This window comes from Aedes aegypti, chromosome 1 (genome assembly GCF_002204515.2).
Source record: "Aedes aegypti strain LVP_AGWG chromosome 1, AaegL5.0 Primary Assembly, whole genome shotgun sequence".
Taxonomy (NCBI): Eukaryota; Metazoa; Arthropoda; class Insecta; order Diptera; family Culicidae; genus Aedes; species Aedes aegypti.
In genome coordinates this window covers 173,391,727-173,409,318 of record NC_035107.1, presented here as the reverse complement: position 1 = coordinate 173,409,318, position 17,592 = coordinate 173,391,727, and the positions used below count along the sequence as shown (strand labels likewise).

Sequence of the window (17,592 nt, the reverse complement as noted above, 5' to 3'; positions counted from 1 at the left end):
TTCGATATATGTAAATAATTTACATGAATGTAATCAACAGGTTCTTTAACTGAATAGCCCATGACAAGTTGTGATCGACTTGAGTTTGCTCGTGATTACTAAAGTAAGAAATCTCCAACTGATAAAACATTAACTACTTTGTAATTTCACGCCGGTATTTTATAATTTACTTCAATACGAACAGAATAAAATTGATTTCATGATTACAATTACGAGCATTGTCGGCCAACACTTTCCATAACGGCCGTTTTGGTTATTTCAATGATGAGTTAGTCATCTACATCTACACTCAAACCATTCACAGTTTTTTTTGCTTTGTTTGCTCCTATTTTTTTTTTAGTTTTATTTGCCATTTGCTATTTTATATTATCAGAAAAAATAGTAGAAGGCTCTGTTCCAGTGGGGACGTAAGCCATAAAGATGGAAATAAAACCGACTTTTTTGTACCTAACTTAACTTGTTTATTTGGAAGGCTCAGGTGCCGTAGGGCATAACAGAGCCGATAAAACCGACTTTTAGTAATTAAAATAAAATGTTTGTATTAATTACTGAGTTGTACTGATGCCAATATTCACAGTATTTACTTATATTTGAATAAAAACTTTCGTATGTGACATAGGTTGATTTAGATTACACCTAAACAATATTGTTTTCAAAAAATTAGGTACATAATTATGCATACAAACTGGTATGCGTGCATGCAAGGCAGCTAATAATGCATTTTCAATAACATCTCGAAAAACCGATGCTAGGACAATTTTGAAAACGACATTAGTGCGAAGACTGAGTGAGAAATATTATTAAAAAATGTCAAAATTATGAACGCCCCTGAATTAAAATCAATGTGTTAGACCAATGTTTGTGCATGTTTTTCATCAGTTATTTGATTCTTTAAAATATGTAACTTTTCAATCTTCTTTTCCCATATGTCAAACTATTTGTAATAAGATATCCAAAACTTGGTGTGTTTATCATGTTGACCCGAACTCCCTCCCTTGGACGTAATTGAGGGACGACTCTTCAGTCGGCAGCTACGAATTTTTAAATCCAATATTGATCAGAAACGTTCCGTGCCGTGTGAGTTTGCCACTTATTAATCGTCTGCCTGACAAGATGTCAATCATTGATACTTATCAATTCGACTTTGGAAAGCAGTCATGCAATTCTGAAACAGAGACCCCCGTAGACAGGACCAATAAATATCTGTCACAACCCATGTTTCAACGCACCTTTGGCTGTTACTACTGCTGTAGGTATCCCAAGCCTGAAGGACTACACGCATCCAATAGCCGACAAGATGCGCAGATTGGACTACGATGGTCAAACCAGTTTCTCCATCCAATAAAAGATGATACATCTTGGTCTGCCGTGTTACCACACAATGACGATGATGCCTGCTAACTAGCGATAGAGAAATGAAAACTTTTGAAATAAACGTTAAAATGTACGCTTCGATGCACGCACCTTACTTTATTCACTTATCATCCGGTCCCTGATCGCTGATCCTGCGGAATATTATGCGACATCATCCACTTCAATGATGAATGACCTGTCTGTACATTTGCTGAACCAGATTCGAAATTGTTAAGAGTTTGAGTACTTATCTGATTTGCGGAGGATGAACTGACGGTTTCATGGAAAACCGAAAATCAAGTTTCGGTGACCAATTTTTATCTACCATCAAACTCGCAGTGCCGTTTAACTCTACGATGAATTTCAGCACAAGGTAACTAAATATTTTTTCCAGGTCGATTGAATGCGCGTTACTTTTAATTAGGTAAGTCTAACATACAATTTACAAAGACAATTTTCAGAAGCTCACATTTTTTGCATTGAGAAGCCTTGCTTGGATGAATTAAAATGTCGCTCACACGCAAGTTCATCAAGAAACTCAACGCATTGGGTAAAGGCTTCGTATCGCGAGCAGAATTGTGTCGGAATAAGGATGGGGGTATCTAGACGGATGATCGCAAGGTGATTGAAAGGTGGAAGTATCACTACGGTGAATACCTGAACGGTGTGGGAATAGAACACCATGACAGCATGAGTCATAGCTACGGTAAAGTGGACGAAAGCAATACGAGGCAACTGAGAAATATTGTGTTGGAGCGTAACTTATTATTAGGAAGGTCCATGATAAGTAGGAAGCTACCTATTGGATCACACCAACTGATCTTCAGCATTTGGGATACATCACAACTGATGAAGGAAAGCACTATGGGCAATAATCGTAAAAATTTCATAATAAACTCTTCTATTATCGTATTTTTTGAATTAAAGATAATGAACAATTTAGATGCACATATTTGTACTTTTTTGTGCTTACTAAGTGACTTCTAATAGTTATAATCATTTTTTAGGCGTTAAACGCACAATTGAATCCTAAAATGTTTAATAAAATCTTGTTTTTATTTAATGACACGAAAGTGCATGTTACTGCAACTATTTTAGAAATTTTTCCCGCTCAAATAACGGCTACATCATATTTAAACTTTAATATAAACATTGGGTCCATAAATGAACCTTGACACTTTTGATCATGTTTGACGTTCGCATAATCGACAAAAACACCACAGGGCTTTTAGTTTTAACACTGGGGTTGTTCCTATCTGACATTTTAGAAGGGACACGGAAAGCAAAATACACCCAAAATTTGAGTTTAAGCCAAGAAGTGTGACAAAATCTATAAAAATGTTTTTTGAACTTCAACAAAAAAATATATTAAAAAATTGGGTAAACATGTGTTTTTAGCCTAAACTTAAGCGTTTGGCATTTAAATTGGGGTAGGCCTTTAGGACCCTATTGGTTTACCTATATTCATATTTAGTAAGAAAAATATTTTTTCCTCTATAGGCTTTTTTTTAAAGTTTGTCTCGAAAACTTGTTTTCTTGGAAACAAACATTAAATTTGCTTCATAAATTTCATAAATGTGGTACGAGATGACAGAAATATTTTTGGCCTATATGGAAACTGCCCATAGTGGAGAAGAAACGTGGTACCGTTATACGGGGTAACATTGATCGACGGGGTAACATCGATCGGAATGACTCATCTCGTATAATATTCGAATCAACATTTATTGATGGAACATTTTCAAAGCATGAATTGTGCTTCTCTTTCTTATATTCATAAGCTAATAAAAATAATGCGTAAATTTGTCAACTTTTAACTTTTTTCCAGCATTATGAATGACGCTATCGAAGATTCATGCCTCACATGAGTTCAGAAAACGATATTAACAGGGGAAATGCGATTGTTACTAAAAATGGCATCGTCGAGAAAGATTCCGTTGTCAGATCTTTCGTATGTATGCTCAGTTAGACAACATTAATAAATTACTATTAAAAATGTAGAATTTCTGTAGGAAATTCCCTACATTTAGGCGTATTCCGCGTTTCAGTGTGTTTTTAATTTTATAAGAACTCAAAAACTAAATGTCTTGTAAGAGTTTAGTCTTCATATTCAGCTTCAGGGGCCATGATTTATGTACACTATTATTTATTTAGTTGGTGTTACATCAATTAATTTGATAAAACCTCGTTAACGATGTTACGCCAATTTACTCGGTCCAAGGCTGTGTCTCTCCAACCTCGATTTTGGCCCACGTTCTCCAGATCTTGTTGCACCTGATCAAGCCACCTCGCTCGCTGTGCTCCCCGCCTTCTTGTGCCAACCGGATTCGACGCGAACACCATCTTTGCAGGATTGTTGTCCGGTAGTCTTGCAACATGCCCTGCCCAGCGCACCCTTCCGGCTTTAGCAACCTTCTGGATACTTGGTTCGCCGTAGAGCCTAGCGAGCTCGTGGTTCATTCTCCGCCGCCACACACCGTCCTCCTGCACTCCGCCAAAGATCGTTCTAAGCACCCTTCGTTCGAACACTCCAAGTGCTTGCAGGTCCTCTTCCAGCATGGTCCATGCTTCATGTCCATAGAGGACCACCGGTCTTATAAGCGTTTTGTACATGGTACATTTGGTGCGGGGGTGAATCTTTCTCGACCGCAGCTTCTTCTGGAGCCCATAGTAGGCGCGACTTCCACTGATGATGCGTCTCCGTATTTCACGACTAACGTTGTTATCAGCCGTTAACAAGGATCCGAGGTAGACGAACTCATCAACCACCTCAAATTTATGTACACTATCCAGCATAAGTATGGAATCGCGTATTGCAACACACATACTGAATATGACAGCACCTTGAAAAGTTTAGCATCACCTAGAAGGAATATTATCTCTTAATAAGCACTTCAGAGCTAGATCAATTTATTTTTGTGGTCATCTTAAAAAATACGTCTTTGAGCCCCCGCGATTTTTCATTTTTGTTGAAAAAACTTTTATCACTGGATTTTGGGTGATGCTAAACTTAAAAGTGCTGCAATACTCAGTATTGCAACGATTCCATACTTATGGTGGGTAGTGTAAGTAACGACATTTTCAATATTACCGAACATTGTTCACATGAGTGATCGATGACACTCCATATCAGCAGAATTAAAAAATACTTTATCCATTTTTTTTACTAAATCTTTCACACAGTATATAGTCACGAGCGATTCGTGCTTCGGCACGAAATTTACCTCCTTAGCCTTGTACCACTCCAAAACCTCTTTCGAGTAATGGCAGGAACATTTATCAACCAACCAATGCGCATGGCAGAGATCATTCAAAGTTTTGTTTTGTGTTAACTAGTGAATATTCTAATATTACTGTTGATAAATACAGCCGATAACTAGCAAGTGAAAACAGCTGAGTAATAACACATTTTGATAAGCATAGCTTAAAGTGATATCATCTTGATAAATAGGCCTTTTCATGTGACAGGTCCGTCTATGCATTTGTTTACATTGGTGGAGGAACGGTGCTAACACGGGACTGTCATCTCCATAGAAGAACTGTCAAAGGGCTTCCCGATCAGCTGATTTCAAACGTGCTGTGAATAGGCCAATATAAGGGATTACAGATCTGGAAATGATATAGTAAATTTTCTCCTGGTACACCATTTGCATATCATAGTAAGCTTTTGTGCGATCTATTCACTAGCTGCGAGTTATTCAAAAGATCTGCAAACATTAAATTTTGATATGATTAAGAAGCTCCAGAAACAAAATTTTGATATTATTTTTAGATTTCTTATCTCCAATGTCAATCAAGTCAATATTACGTTGCGATTGTCAGTACTTCGCTTCTACTCGGGATGTTTTGTAAACTGTGAAACAAACTAAAAGAAAACGAAACAAGTTGAAGCATTTTAAACAACTTTACCCTTCAACGAAGGATGAATTTGATAGTCGAGCTGCATGATGATGGTGATGATCGGTCGTCCATAAAATACTTCATTGTTTTACTTTGCTGTGTATCATGATTCGAAAATCTTATGTCGATTCACACCAGTCAGTGGGCGCTACCCAGAGGAACACACAAAACGCTCTAATAATCGACCATCGCGATAAACCAACAATGGCGTTTTCATCCTAAAGGCAATTAGTTTGAATGGCTGTTAGGACATGGTTGAAGATGAATAGATTTTGAATTTCAATGTATAGTTAACAACTCAATTTAAAATTGAACAATATTGGCACTAAAACCTCAATTTACGAAGTCTTTTTTTACGCTACCTCAATTTAAGTCACTTTTTTACGAAGTGAACTCAATTTAAGTCACTTTTTTTACGCAGTGCGTAAATTGAGTTTTGACAATTCTGGGGGAAATCATTGACCTCCGGTTTGGGAAAACCGTTGAAAACCCATACAATATGGGTATTTTTGGAACGGGCACGACTAGGGGGTGACGAAAATCGATGTCCGACGCGATTTTGGAATCCAAGATGGCGACCTCTGGTTTGGGAAAATCGTAGGAAACCCATACAATATGGGTATTTTTGAAACGGGCACGACTAAGGGATGACGAAAATCGATGTCAAACGCCAATTTTAAATCCAAGGTGGTGACCTCCGGTTGGATGAAATCGTTGGAAACCCATGCAATATGGGTATTTCCAGAACGGGCACGACGAGGGGATGACGAAAATCGATGCCCGTCGCAATTTTGGAATCCAAGATGGCGACCTACGTTTGGAGAATATTGTTGACGAAAATCGATGTCTGACGCCATTTTTAAATTAAATTCACCTAAACCTCAATCAACGAGACTCAATCAACGAGACTGTTTTTACGCAAATTCAATAGACATCACTTGTTTAACGAAGTAAATTCTTGAACATCAGTACAGATCAGTGCATTAATCCATTTGCTTATATTAAGGCGAAGTAGGCCGTCATTGAAATTTGTAGTGGGCATCGATGATTGTGGCCAAACCGTCTCACGATTGCGAATTAAAGAAATTATTACAATACACCGTTTACTCACACAAATGGTTAAGGGCCTGTGGAGTAATTGAAAAGTAAATCTATTATTACGGTCGTAGATCCCAAGGTCTATATTCAATGGAGTCCTTGGAGGACCTAGGACATCGGCACAAATTATAAAAATACTCATTTTACTACTATGAATAGATTAGGGCCTGTGCCATATCAAAAAAAAAACATCAAAGGATCGCTAAATATGCCAGTACATTGCAGGTATATATTCCAGGAAGTTTTTGGATGAACTAGAACACATGTTGTACTCACTTAATTACCAAAACTTGGATCTGACAATACAAACGCTTCTTAAAAATATAACAATCTTCTAGGGTCCAGTATTGAGAGACATTCTTCTACATATAAATGATAAATTGGCAAAACCTCGTTTTACGAACTGATCTCCCTCGTTTTACGCACTGATTCAATTTACGCACCAACTCAATTTGCGCACCCCCGATCTAGTTCGTAAATTGAGGTTACAGTGTAATGAATGAATGCAATGCATGAATGCATTAATTGAACTTTATAAACCTACTGAGCAGTTATTTTTTTTGATTTTGTGAAAAAAAAATTAGGCAAATAGTGCTTTCAAAATTAAGCATCCATTTTCAACATCTTCTTCTTCTTCTTGGTATTACGTCCTCACTGGGACAGAGCCTGCTTCTCAGCGTAGTGTTCTTATGAGCACACTTCCACAGTTGTTAACTGAGAGCTTTCTTTGCCAAAGTTGCCATTTTCGCATTCGTATCTCGTGTGGCAGGTACGATGATACTCTATGCCCAGGGAAGTCAAGGAAATTTCCATTACGAAAAGATCCTGGACCGACCGGGATTCGAACCCAGACACCTTCAGCATGGCTTTGCTTTGTAGCCGCGGACTCTAACCACTCGGCTAAGGAAGGCCCCAACATCTTAAAACTTCCAATCAAAACCGGAAAGAGAAAGCTTCCTGTCCGCATGTCGAGTTGACGACGAATATTTTGTGACGCTTCACACCACGATAAACACGAAACCTTTCTCTGCGGGTTGCGTTCTACTTTTCTCGTTAAAGTCTTTCGCTGGGAAGCGGGGAAATATGTTGATTATAAGTCGTAAAATGCAGCGCCTTTCGCTCTAGCACCTTCATCAACATCAACCATTAAGATTGGTCCACCATGGAGAAGGAAGCTCGACGCCAGTAACAATAACAACAGCAGCATCAGCATCAGTTTTCGCTCTCAGTCGCATGTGGCTGCTGCTTTATAGATAATCACTTTTTGGATGTTTTCTTCCACAGCGCCCCGTCGCATTGTAGATATATGCGAAGGGATCTCCAAACAGGTATTTCCGGGTGCTTTCACTTTATGTTCAAACCACACAGTCAGTAGAGACATCACACAATCAATCTCGACGGAACGTGTTTTGTCTCCGTTGTTGTGCAAAAACCGGTTGTTGGATTAAAATTGAATTAAAATCGAAAATTTGGGTTTATTTTTTTTGCATATGGAATTCGTTGAAAGCATTTATTAAAACAAGATTAATGAAATAATAATAATAAAAAAAGAAGTATGCTTGATAATAAAACGATTAAAATTATTATTGTTTTTTTTTTAATAATCCACAAGTTTTGAAAGTATTCATTTTTTTTTAATTGGCTTGTAAAATGTATGTTGTAATGTAATCAATACGAAGGCCTTAAATTTGATGGGACGAATCAGATTTATTATAAGTAACGATCCATACAAAACGAAAAAAAAAACTTGTTTCTCGTAAGCAGCTTGTAATAATACTTAAAATTGTAGCTCACTGATAATAATTCGATGTATAACACAATTATTTTTTTCGAGCCAATGCAAGACGTGAAACGTGTCACAAATTATCATGTAATTGAAAAAGACACTGAATTTAAAAATGTTACATGAAGCATATGGTAATAAAAATAGCTATATATTTCATACTAAATACATTCTGTACCATCGTATCTTCAACTTTCTCGAAGAATACTTCCTTGAAATTGTTTTCCAAAATGAGTTATAACGAAAGGTGTACCTAACTTTTCGTGTACAATTCTCCACAGCCAATGAAATACATAAACTTCACATGAAGAATACCATTTATTCTGGATAATGGTGAAAAATCGCTCATTCCGAAAAGGTTTTTCGTTTCCTGTTACATTTTTCTTTAACGATAAACATGTAACTACAGGTAGCTGGTAGGATACAAATGGTTCATCCTGCCCATAGCTGTAATCATTATCATACTATTAACAACTTTCCCTTTTAACCTTTAGATGTATGGCTCTTGTTGGACTTAAACATTCCTCAGACCAGAAACGCACCGATTTTCTGTGCAATTTGTGCTCTACCACGCCCTGCGGTCCAAAATCGGCATCATCACTATCTTCTCCCTACAGATGTGCTCATCGTAATCACGTCTTCGTATTGGCACCAAAGGGTAGCAAAAAACCAATGCAGTGAGTTGGAATATCTCACATGTAGAAGACATCTCCGGCCGACTCTGAAGACGACGGACAGAAAGTAAGTTGAAAGAGGCATTTAATCAATCTTTTAATAACAGCCATATTCACCAACGCCTCGTTGGTCGGCCGCCTGTCATTAGCGACCACGTATACACTAGCTCGCCTCGAGTCGGTCAAGAGCTGTCGAAAGCAAACATGACCCCAATTTCGCTCTTACTCGGGGTCTTAGCACCCCGTGTCGTAAGTGATGCCTACATGATCGAGGAATTTGCAGTTTTCGAACCAACCAATATATGAGAGGTCCCAAGGCACAGGGGTGTAAGTGACGTCTTGGTTGATTTTGAGATAAGTACACTAAAAATGTTTACATTGTACGCAAATTGTATATTTCTGTCGAACTGGAAAAAATGAGTAGAAAATTTAAAGATATTTAACCTCCATGCAATTGATGAAATTCAAAGCTAATTTTGTCAACAGTAGGTTTTTGACACTTACATCTCTTTGCCTTATGAGACCTGAGATACCCTCGTGCCATCTTGGTCGCATGTGATTATTTCGATCTACGAAAAACACGAACCAAAACAAATCCAACGCATACAACGAGTTTCGGAAGAGGTGTGACGAAATTGAGACGCAAACAATAATCACTACATCACAATTGTGGCAACGATGGCCAACTGTGATGCTGTCGTTGGTCTCTTATGGATCACCTATGACGTGGATTGGAACACTAAACGAAAAGTTTACTATTTCCAGTAGTTGACCTACATTGGTGAAGTAGATCAGAAGACATTGAAAGACCCAAATTAACTTTCGTGAGATCAGTGGAATTCTTGCACCTTCATCTTAAGCTTCGAAATAGACTTTAGAAGAGTTAATATAATGCTTAAAATTCACTCCAAAAATTTAGAATAGACGGATTTCACGCCAACTCGACAAAGGGATTGGCAGTACCCCTTCAGAATTCAATGAAACTTTCTGGGTGTGAAGACTATGTGAAACTAAGATACTCTACATACTTTGTTTTTTCAAAATCGATCTAGACTAACATTTGGAAAGGGTCAAAGTTTTTTTTTACTTTTTTTATAAACCCGTATAACTCGAAAACGATAAGACCTTTAGGTCGAATTCGAAAAAGTGTTGTATGGGGGACTGTCGTGAAATTTCCTGACGTTTTAGAGGAAAAAATTGAAAAAATAAAAACACATTTTCTACACTGAAAAAAAATATATTCAAAACTTTAAAGTCGATTTAAAAAAAAACGGCCATATCAGATTTTGATCATCCTTAAGCAAAAATTTTCGTAATTAAAATTACTAAAAGTCGTCCATACATTGCAAATTAGGCATATTTTAGAGAAAAAGTTTTTCTAACATCGATTTTTTTAAGTCCCAAAGTTTTTTTTTTTTACTTATTTTTATAAACCCGCATAACTCGAAAACGGTAAGACCTACAAAAAAGTGTTGTATGGGGGACTGTCGTGAAATTTCCTGACGTTTTAGAGAAAAATATTGAAAAAATAAAAACACATTTTATACACTGAAAAAAAAAATATTCAAAACTTTAAAGTCGATTGAAAAAAACGGCCATTTCAGATTTTGATCATCCATAAGCAAACAGTTTCGTAATTCTTCTTCTTTCCGGCGTTACGTCCAAACTGGGACAAAGCCTGCTTCTCAGATAAGTGTTCTTATGAGCACTTCCACAGTTATTGACTGAGAGCTTTCTTTGCCGATTAACCATTTTTGCATGTGTATATCGTGTGGCAGGTACGAAGATACCCTATGCCCTGGGAATCGAGAAAATTTCCTTTACGAAAAGATCCTCGACCAGTGGGATTCGAACCCACGACCCTCAGTTTCGTAATTAAATTTACTAAAAGTAGTCCATACATTGCAAATTGGGCATATTTTAGGGAAAAAAGTTTTTTCAACATCGAATTTTTTAAGTCCCAAAGTTTTTTTTAACTTATTTTTATAAACCCGTATAACTCAAAAACGGTAAGACCTACAAAAAAGTGTGTCTGTCATGAAATTTCCTGAAGTTTTAGAAAAAAATATTGAAAAAATAAAAACACATTTTCTACACTGAAAAAAAAAAATATTCAAAACTTTAAAGTCAATTTAAAAAAAAACGGCAATTTCAAATTTTGATCATCCATAAATATGATTGTGTTTTCAAGTGATAAATCAGTTTGAATTAGAAAATAGATTGTATTTTTTATTGAGAATAGTTAAAAAGCGGAATTATACAGTGATTATGTTTTTTTTTAAATGCAGGCAATCCATGGACTTCGCCTCTGCCTATGAGAAAATCCGTCTAACAATCCGGATTTTTATGGTTTGAAAGGTATCACAACAGTATTGCAAACATTGAAAAGTAACAACCTTATCCATACCCCATTAAATTCTCTTCTAGAAAAAGTTTTGTGAAAAAAAACTTACTAAACGTACCTGCGTTAAACGCCAGATGAATATGAAATAATGAATATGTTTGTATTGTTATCTACCTAAAAAAAGTTGATTAGCTCATAACTCATGATTTTATTTGCAAATAACAGTCTGCTTTTCTACGAAAAAAAATAGACTCCTTAAAACAAGGTTATATACTGGTAATTAGCGACTTTTCTGAAAATTATAACGCTGCTCAAGGATATCAGTGGAATAATTCCCAAGCAACGATACATCAATTCTAGATTTACCATAAAAAAGATAATAAATTGGAAAATGTTAGTTTTATTATAATATCAGACCCATGACACAGTAGCAGTTCAACTATTTATTTCAAAATTGATGAATTTTGTTAAACAAATCAAAAGTTATTTTTAAGTCAGATAGAGCTGCAGCTCATTATAAAAATAAAAAAAATATTGTCAGCTTATGTAATTTCAAGAAAATACATGGATTGGAAGCAGAGTGGCACTTTTTTGCCACATCCCACGGCAAAGGCTCCTGTGACGCTATTGGTGGTTTTCAAGCGAATGGAAAAAGAGCAAGTCTTGCAAAATACTATGGAAACACAATCGCAACTCCGCGAGAACTATTCGACTGGGCAGTGAAACAAACTGATACATGTATCACCAAATTAAATTTCTGTTATATATCTAATGAACAATATGTTAAAATGTCAGAGGAATTGGTGGATTTTTTTGATAAGATTAAAACTGTCAGTCAATTCAGAAAATGAACCAAAAATATTCATTTTATTCAGTGAAGCCCAAAAATAATGTAAATATTCATGTGCAGATTAGACTGGCCCCGCTCAGTATGGGAGAAAAATAAAGTTGTATGATTCCACGGGGCACCCCCCAGGATTATTTCTTGGGGTTAGAGGAAGCCTTTCTGAAAAATTCAGCTCATTTGGTCGTTCCATGAGCTGGCGCATTTGAATTGAAGTTAATATGGGATTTTCAGCTCAAACATATGAGCAACAGCACATCATCTACTGTTTGGTTCAGGAAAATTGATGATCGCGTTCAATTGGACCCAGAATTTCAAAACACTACTTGATATAATAGCGAAGAATATTGTAGAAGATTGTACCACGATCAAAATTAATAAAGTTGGTGTTTTAACCATCTGAAGTATATCATGCAATACTGCTTGTATTTCTTCAACATAGCTTGGAGGTAACCATTAAGCGCATCATAACCACCTATGACGCTGGGCGAACTGAGGCACATGTCGCATGCATATAAGTGACTGTACGGGAGTGCTGATCTAAGCCTAACTTTCAACAACTGAAAAAGTAATGAAAATGAGATTAACTTCAGATACAACCTTCTGCAATTATGTTCATTAGGGTATCAACTAGTGTATTTGTCACTCTGGGCTTATTTGAACGCGAACAATTAGTATACGGAACGAAACAGTGACATAGGGTCAATTTTCGATATATTTGAGACGAATATCCCATACAATCTTCATAACGATTGCGTCAGCTGGTGGAGCAACCAATTGAGTTGAAATTTTGAGAGAGCGTTTTTCTTACCCTAAGGCTCATATCTAGGGGGTGCCCCGTTAAGTTTTACAACTTTTTTGTTTAAGGGCCAGTCTAGTGCAGATACTACGTTTTAGGTTATATAGCAATAATAAAAATAAAAACAAACCACGACTTTTTTCATAAGCATAATATTGACCCTTTCCAGACACCTGTTAAGATTGGCTTTGACCAAATAAGAAATTAAATATTATTGTGATATCTTTCCAACCATAAAAAACCCATGGGATTGTTAGACGGAGTTGATTTTCTCATAAGCGGTTTGGTGCGAGATCAATTGAATTTAATTTAAAAAACTCTGTATAATTCCGTTTTATTTATTTACTCCCAATAAAAGAAATATGTTCTATTTTGTGATTAAAACTCATTTATCACTTGAAAATATGATCATACTAGACTATTTAAAACGAAATAAAAAAAATAAAAAAATCATTTTGGACTTAAAAAATCGATGTTAGAAAAACTTTTTTCTCTAAAATATACCCAATTTGCAATGTATGGACGACTTTTAGTAAATTTAATTACTTTTTGCTTAAGGATGATTAAAATCTGAAGTGGACGTTTTTTTTAAATCGACTTTAAAGTTTTGAATTATTTTTTTTTTTCAGTGTAGAAAATGTTTTTTTTTCATTTTTTTTTTCTAAAACGTCAGGAAAATTCACGACAGTCCCCCATACAACACTTGTTTGTAGGTCTAACCGTTTTTGAGTTATACGTGTTTATAAAAAAGTAAAAAAAAACTTTGACCCTTTCCAAATGTTAGTCTAGATCTAGTTTCACATACTTTTGACATCCAGAAAGTTTCATTGAATTCTGAAGGGGTGCTGCCAATCGCGTGTTAAGTTGGCGTGAAATCCGTCAATATTGGCGGAACTAGGAATATTTGAAGATGCTTTAAGGTACACACTAAGCTCTTACGGTGAATTTCACCGTAATCTCAACAGCTGAACAGTTCGGTGAAATAAAACACCGTAAATTCCGTCGAAATTTTACGGATTCCGGTGATTTTTCACCGAATACTGTAAAAATTTACCGCACTCCGTTAATTTATTTCACCGAACTGTTCAGCTGTTGAGATTTTACCGGAATCCGTAAAATAATATAAGTGTGTACATTATTTTACAAAATTGAATGGAAATTCAATTGACTTATGTTAAGGCGAGAAATGGAGTAGTATACCATCTTCAATGCACATTTTCAAGGACTCTGAGATTAGTAATGTCAATAACGGCCACGTCTTTACGGTCATCGGGGAAGGAAAGGAATGTTAGTGTGACATCAATTGTTACTAGAGACCGAGTATACCTCTGCATCTTCATGGTTGTTACGGGAAAGAGTTTAGTTAGTGGGAGGGCTCATAAGCTACATGATCAGGATTCACCTTGGTAAACGATGCGATCAATGCAACCTCTGTTTAAAAGGATAACTTGCGTCCACATCTTAAACATCGAACGATTCTAAGGTTTGAATCTCGGAATTTTGTAAAACATGTCTAAGCGCTTATGCCAACACTTAAAGTGAGGAACCATACACAATTTGTTCAACAAATGCCTAAAAAAATACATGTCATGATACAAATGTGTTAATACAAGCATAAAACGAGCTCACCAGTTGGTAATCCATCCTCGGCTGAACAGTTACAATCTCAGCGTCCACACGCATAAGCAGGAATATAAAATCACTCCGATGGCGCACGAATAAAGTGCTAATGAGAAAAAAAAAGCGAACGAGAAGCCACCGAAAAAACACTCCGAGCGCGCAAAAACTGAATTGGACAGCTTGGGCCTTTGCAAAGCACTACCCAAGCGAACAAAGCCACCGAAAAACCACTCCGAGCTCGCGAAAAATGAATCAGCTTGGTCCTTCGCAAAGCACTACCCAAGCGAACAAAGCCAACCGAAATATCTTAAACATGAGTTTCTGAAATATTTTCAAAAAGTAATAAAACATATGTTTATCGAGCTGGGAATAGCTTTCATCGTGATGGTGGTGACCGATCAATGAAAGAATCACAGGTTGATCGTGGTGCAAAATTATCCGTCGTTAACAACCTACAGTACCAACGCTCGCTTCGGAATGACCTTGAGCGACTGAAGCAGCTGGATGTTGCTACAGCATACGCTCAGCATCTTGAACAAACGATGCCGCTGAAACCCCCCTCGATGATTGCCAGGGTACAATAAAACCAGTCATCATCGTCACAGGCGAAAACAATGTTGGGTACGTTGTACGGAGTCGACGGAATGATTGGATCAACGAGTAGTGTAGAATTATTATGGAGGAGAACAACGCAGCAAGGGGCAGTAATGCTGCAGCAAGGTACTCGACAGAACGTAGAACACAGAACAGGAAACGCAAAAGTTCTATCAAAAACGCAAAGCAACCCGCAGAGGATTCGTGTCGGAAGGACGCAAGGTAATCGAAAGGTGGAAGCAGCACTACGACGAACACTTGAATGGCACTGAGAGCACAGGCACGGAGGTTCAAGGCAACGGACGATATTACTACGTCGGAATGTTGGACAACAGCAACACCCAGCTCCCACTTTGAGGGGCGTTAAGGATGCCAATCAACAGCTCAAGAATAACTAGGCAGCAAGGAAGGATCGTATTGGAGCTGAACTCATTAAGATGGGCCCGTAGAAGTTGGTCGCTTATCTGCATCGGTTGATAGTCAGAATCTGGGAGACAGAACAGCTTGCAGAGGAGTGGAAGCAAGGGTTTATATGTCCAATCTATAAACAAGGCGACAATCTAGAATATGAGAACAATCGAGTGATCACTATTCTATATGCCGCCTTTAAAGTATTATCCCAAATAATCTTCCGCCGTCTATCACCAATGGCAAATGAGCTCGTGGGAAGTTATCAAGCCGGTTTCGTGGACGGCCGCTCGACTACGGACCAGATCTTTACAGTACGGCAAATCCTCCAAAAGTTCCGGGAATATCAGGTCCTTACGCATCACCAGCGGCATACGACAGTATCGACCGCATAGGGGTATGTATAATCATGGACGAGAGCAGTTTTCCCGGGAAGCTCACAAGACTAATTAGAGCAACGCCGGTGTGCAGAAAGGTTTCGGATGAACACTACAGTTCGTCCGAATCCCACCGGAGGCTAAGGCAAGGTTCGTGCCTGTTGTTCAACATTGCGCTAGAGGGTGTCATACGAAGATCCGGGTTTAACAGCCAAGGCAAGATTTTCACGAGGTCCAGTCAATTTGTTTGCTTTGCTGATGACATGGATATAATCTGAAGAAAATCAGAAACGGTGGCAGAAATATACACCCGCCTGAAACGCAAATCACCAAGAGTCGGTGGTGAATGCATCAAAAACAAAGTACATGCTGGTTGGCCAAAAGCGATAGGGCTCGCCTAGGAACCAGCGTTACGGCTTAAAAATCGCAGCGAAATCGCGCCTCCGTGGCTTAGAGGGTCTTGTCCCGGGAATCCCGGGACAAAAATCCCGGGATCTAAAAAATCCCGTATCCCGGGATATTTTCAAAAATCCCGGGATTCCCCGAAATTGCATGTTTAACTAAAAAATGCTGTTGTATTTTTTTAATAATGTCATAAAACAAGCGGCATGTTTTTTTTTGTGACTATAGATGCAAGAATGTATTTTAGTTATTGCATTCATCTTACTCTATAGGAGTTTTAATTGAGATTTAAAACCATGCTTAACCTTGTGTTTCTCTGGTATGTTAGTTACGTTATTTTCAATAAACTATGTCAGGTTCCTCTACGGTTTGTTTCGTTTGCCAACAATTGATTTGATGGTTGATTATTTTTATCTTCCCGTAACCGCTTCAACTTGCCTGGTGTAACTTACACTTTTACTGTTTTAACGTGGCTCTGACGTTTAACATGGCTTTTATGAAAATAATTTAAAAGCATGAAGATTTCATATGTCACAACAATGCAAATAAGTTGCATAATCATGAGAGTTCCTTTACATATACCTTATGCATCACGATTGATTTACGTTTCAAATTTACTTTAATAAATGACCATTGCTATCGATTGCAGATAGGTGAAATTTTGATAAATGAAATTTAAGATTGCATTGTTTTTTTCCTATACACTGAAAATATATATTGTTTTATACTACGAAATCGTTCGTTTGAACTACGAAATTATTAGTTGTTTTCTGCAATGAAACAGTTTCATAGAATGTATGCAACCAGCTTCGTAATATGATTCAAGCTCGAAATCAAAACAAACTATGATTGTTATAATGTAGTAAACATTTCGTAATCGAAATGCGTTTGTTTCGTATTCAGAACGAACTTTTAAACTCGCTTCTTCTTACCTCACACTAAAACAGACCTTCAGAGTTCGGTAAATTTTTTTGCCGATTTGAATCGGTGAAAAAATAAAATACAGATGTATCGGTAAATATCATTATTTTCACCGAAAACTGTGAATAAAATTGCCGACTGTCAGTGATTCTATCACGATTTGACGAATTCGGTAAATATTTTCACTGACAAATCGGTAAATAATTCGAAGCACCGATGTCGGTGAAATATAAAGCTGAATGTTCGGTAAACATAGCCCTGCATCACCGAACTCGGTGATTTAGCAGCACGAACTGTCAAATCCGCCATCTTTTTTTTTCTCTGGCTGTGAATCCTGTCGTGGGTCCAGGAATGAAAATGCTGCTCTGAACAATCCCTTGGCTGGCCTCGTGAGATGGATACAGGTAAAGCTGATTTTAACTCTAAAATGTTCAATATTAATATTTATATTTTTTAGCCCGAAGACGACTTTCAT

At 37.2% G+C, this 17,592-nt stretch overlaps 1 protein-coding gene across 3 annotated transcripts in view; it reads right to left on the bottom strand.

Annotated features, from left to right (window-relative positions):
• Nucleotides 1-17,592, bottom strand: part of LOC5570607 (cadherin-99C) — a 414,362-nt gene that overhangs the window by 185,386 nt on the left and 211,384 nt on the right. The window contains exon 1 of one of the 3 annotated variants that reach the window (XM_021853648.1): nucleotides 1,230-1,386. The exons of the other annotated variants lie outside the window; for them this stretch is intronic. The gene's annotated coding sequence lies outside the window, so the exon portion shown is untranslated. Of the gene's footprint in view, nucleotides 1-1,229; nucleotides 1,387-17,592 lie in introns of those variants that run through there. 3 annotated transcript variants of the gene reach the window in all.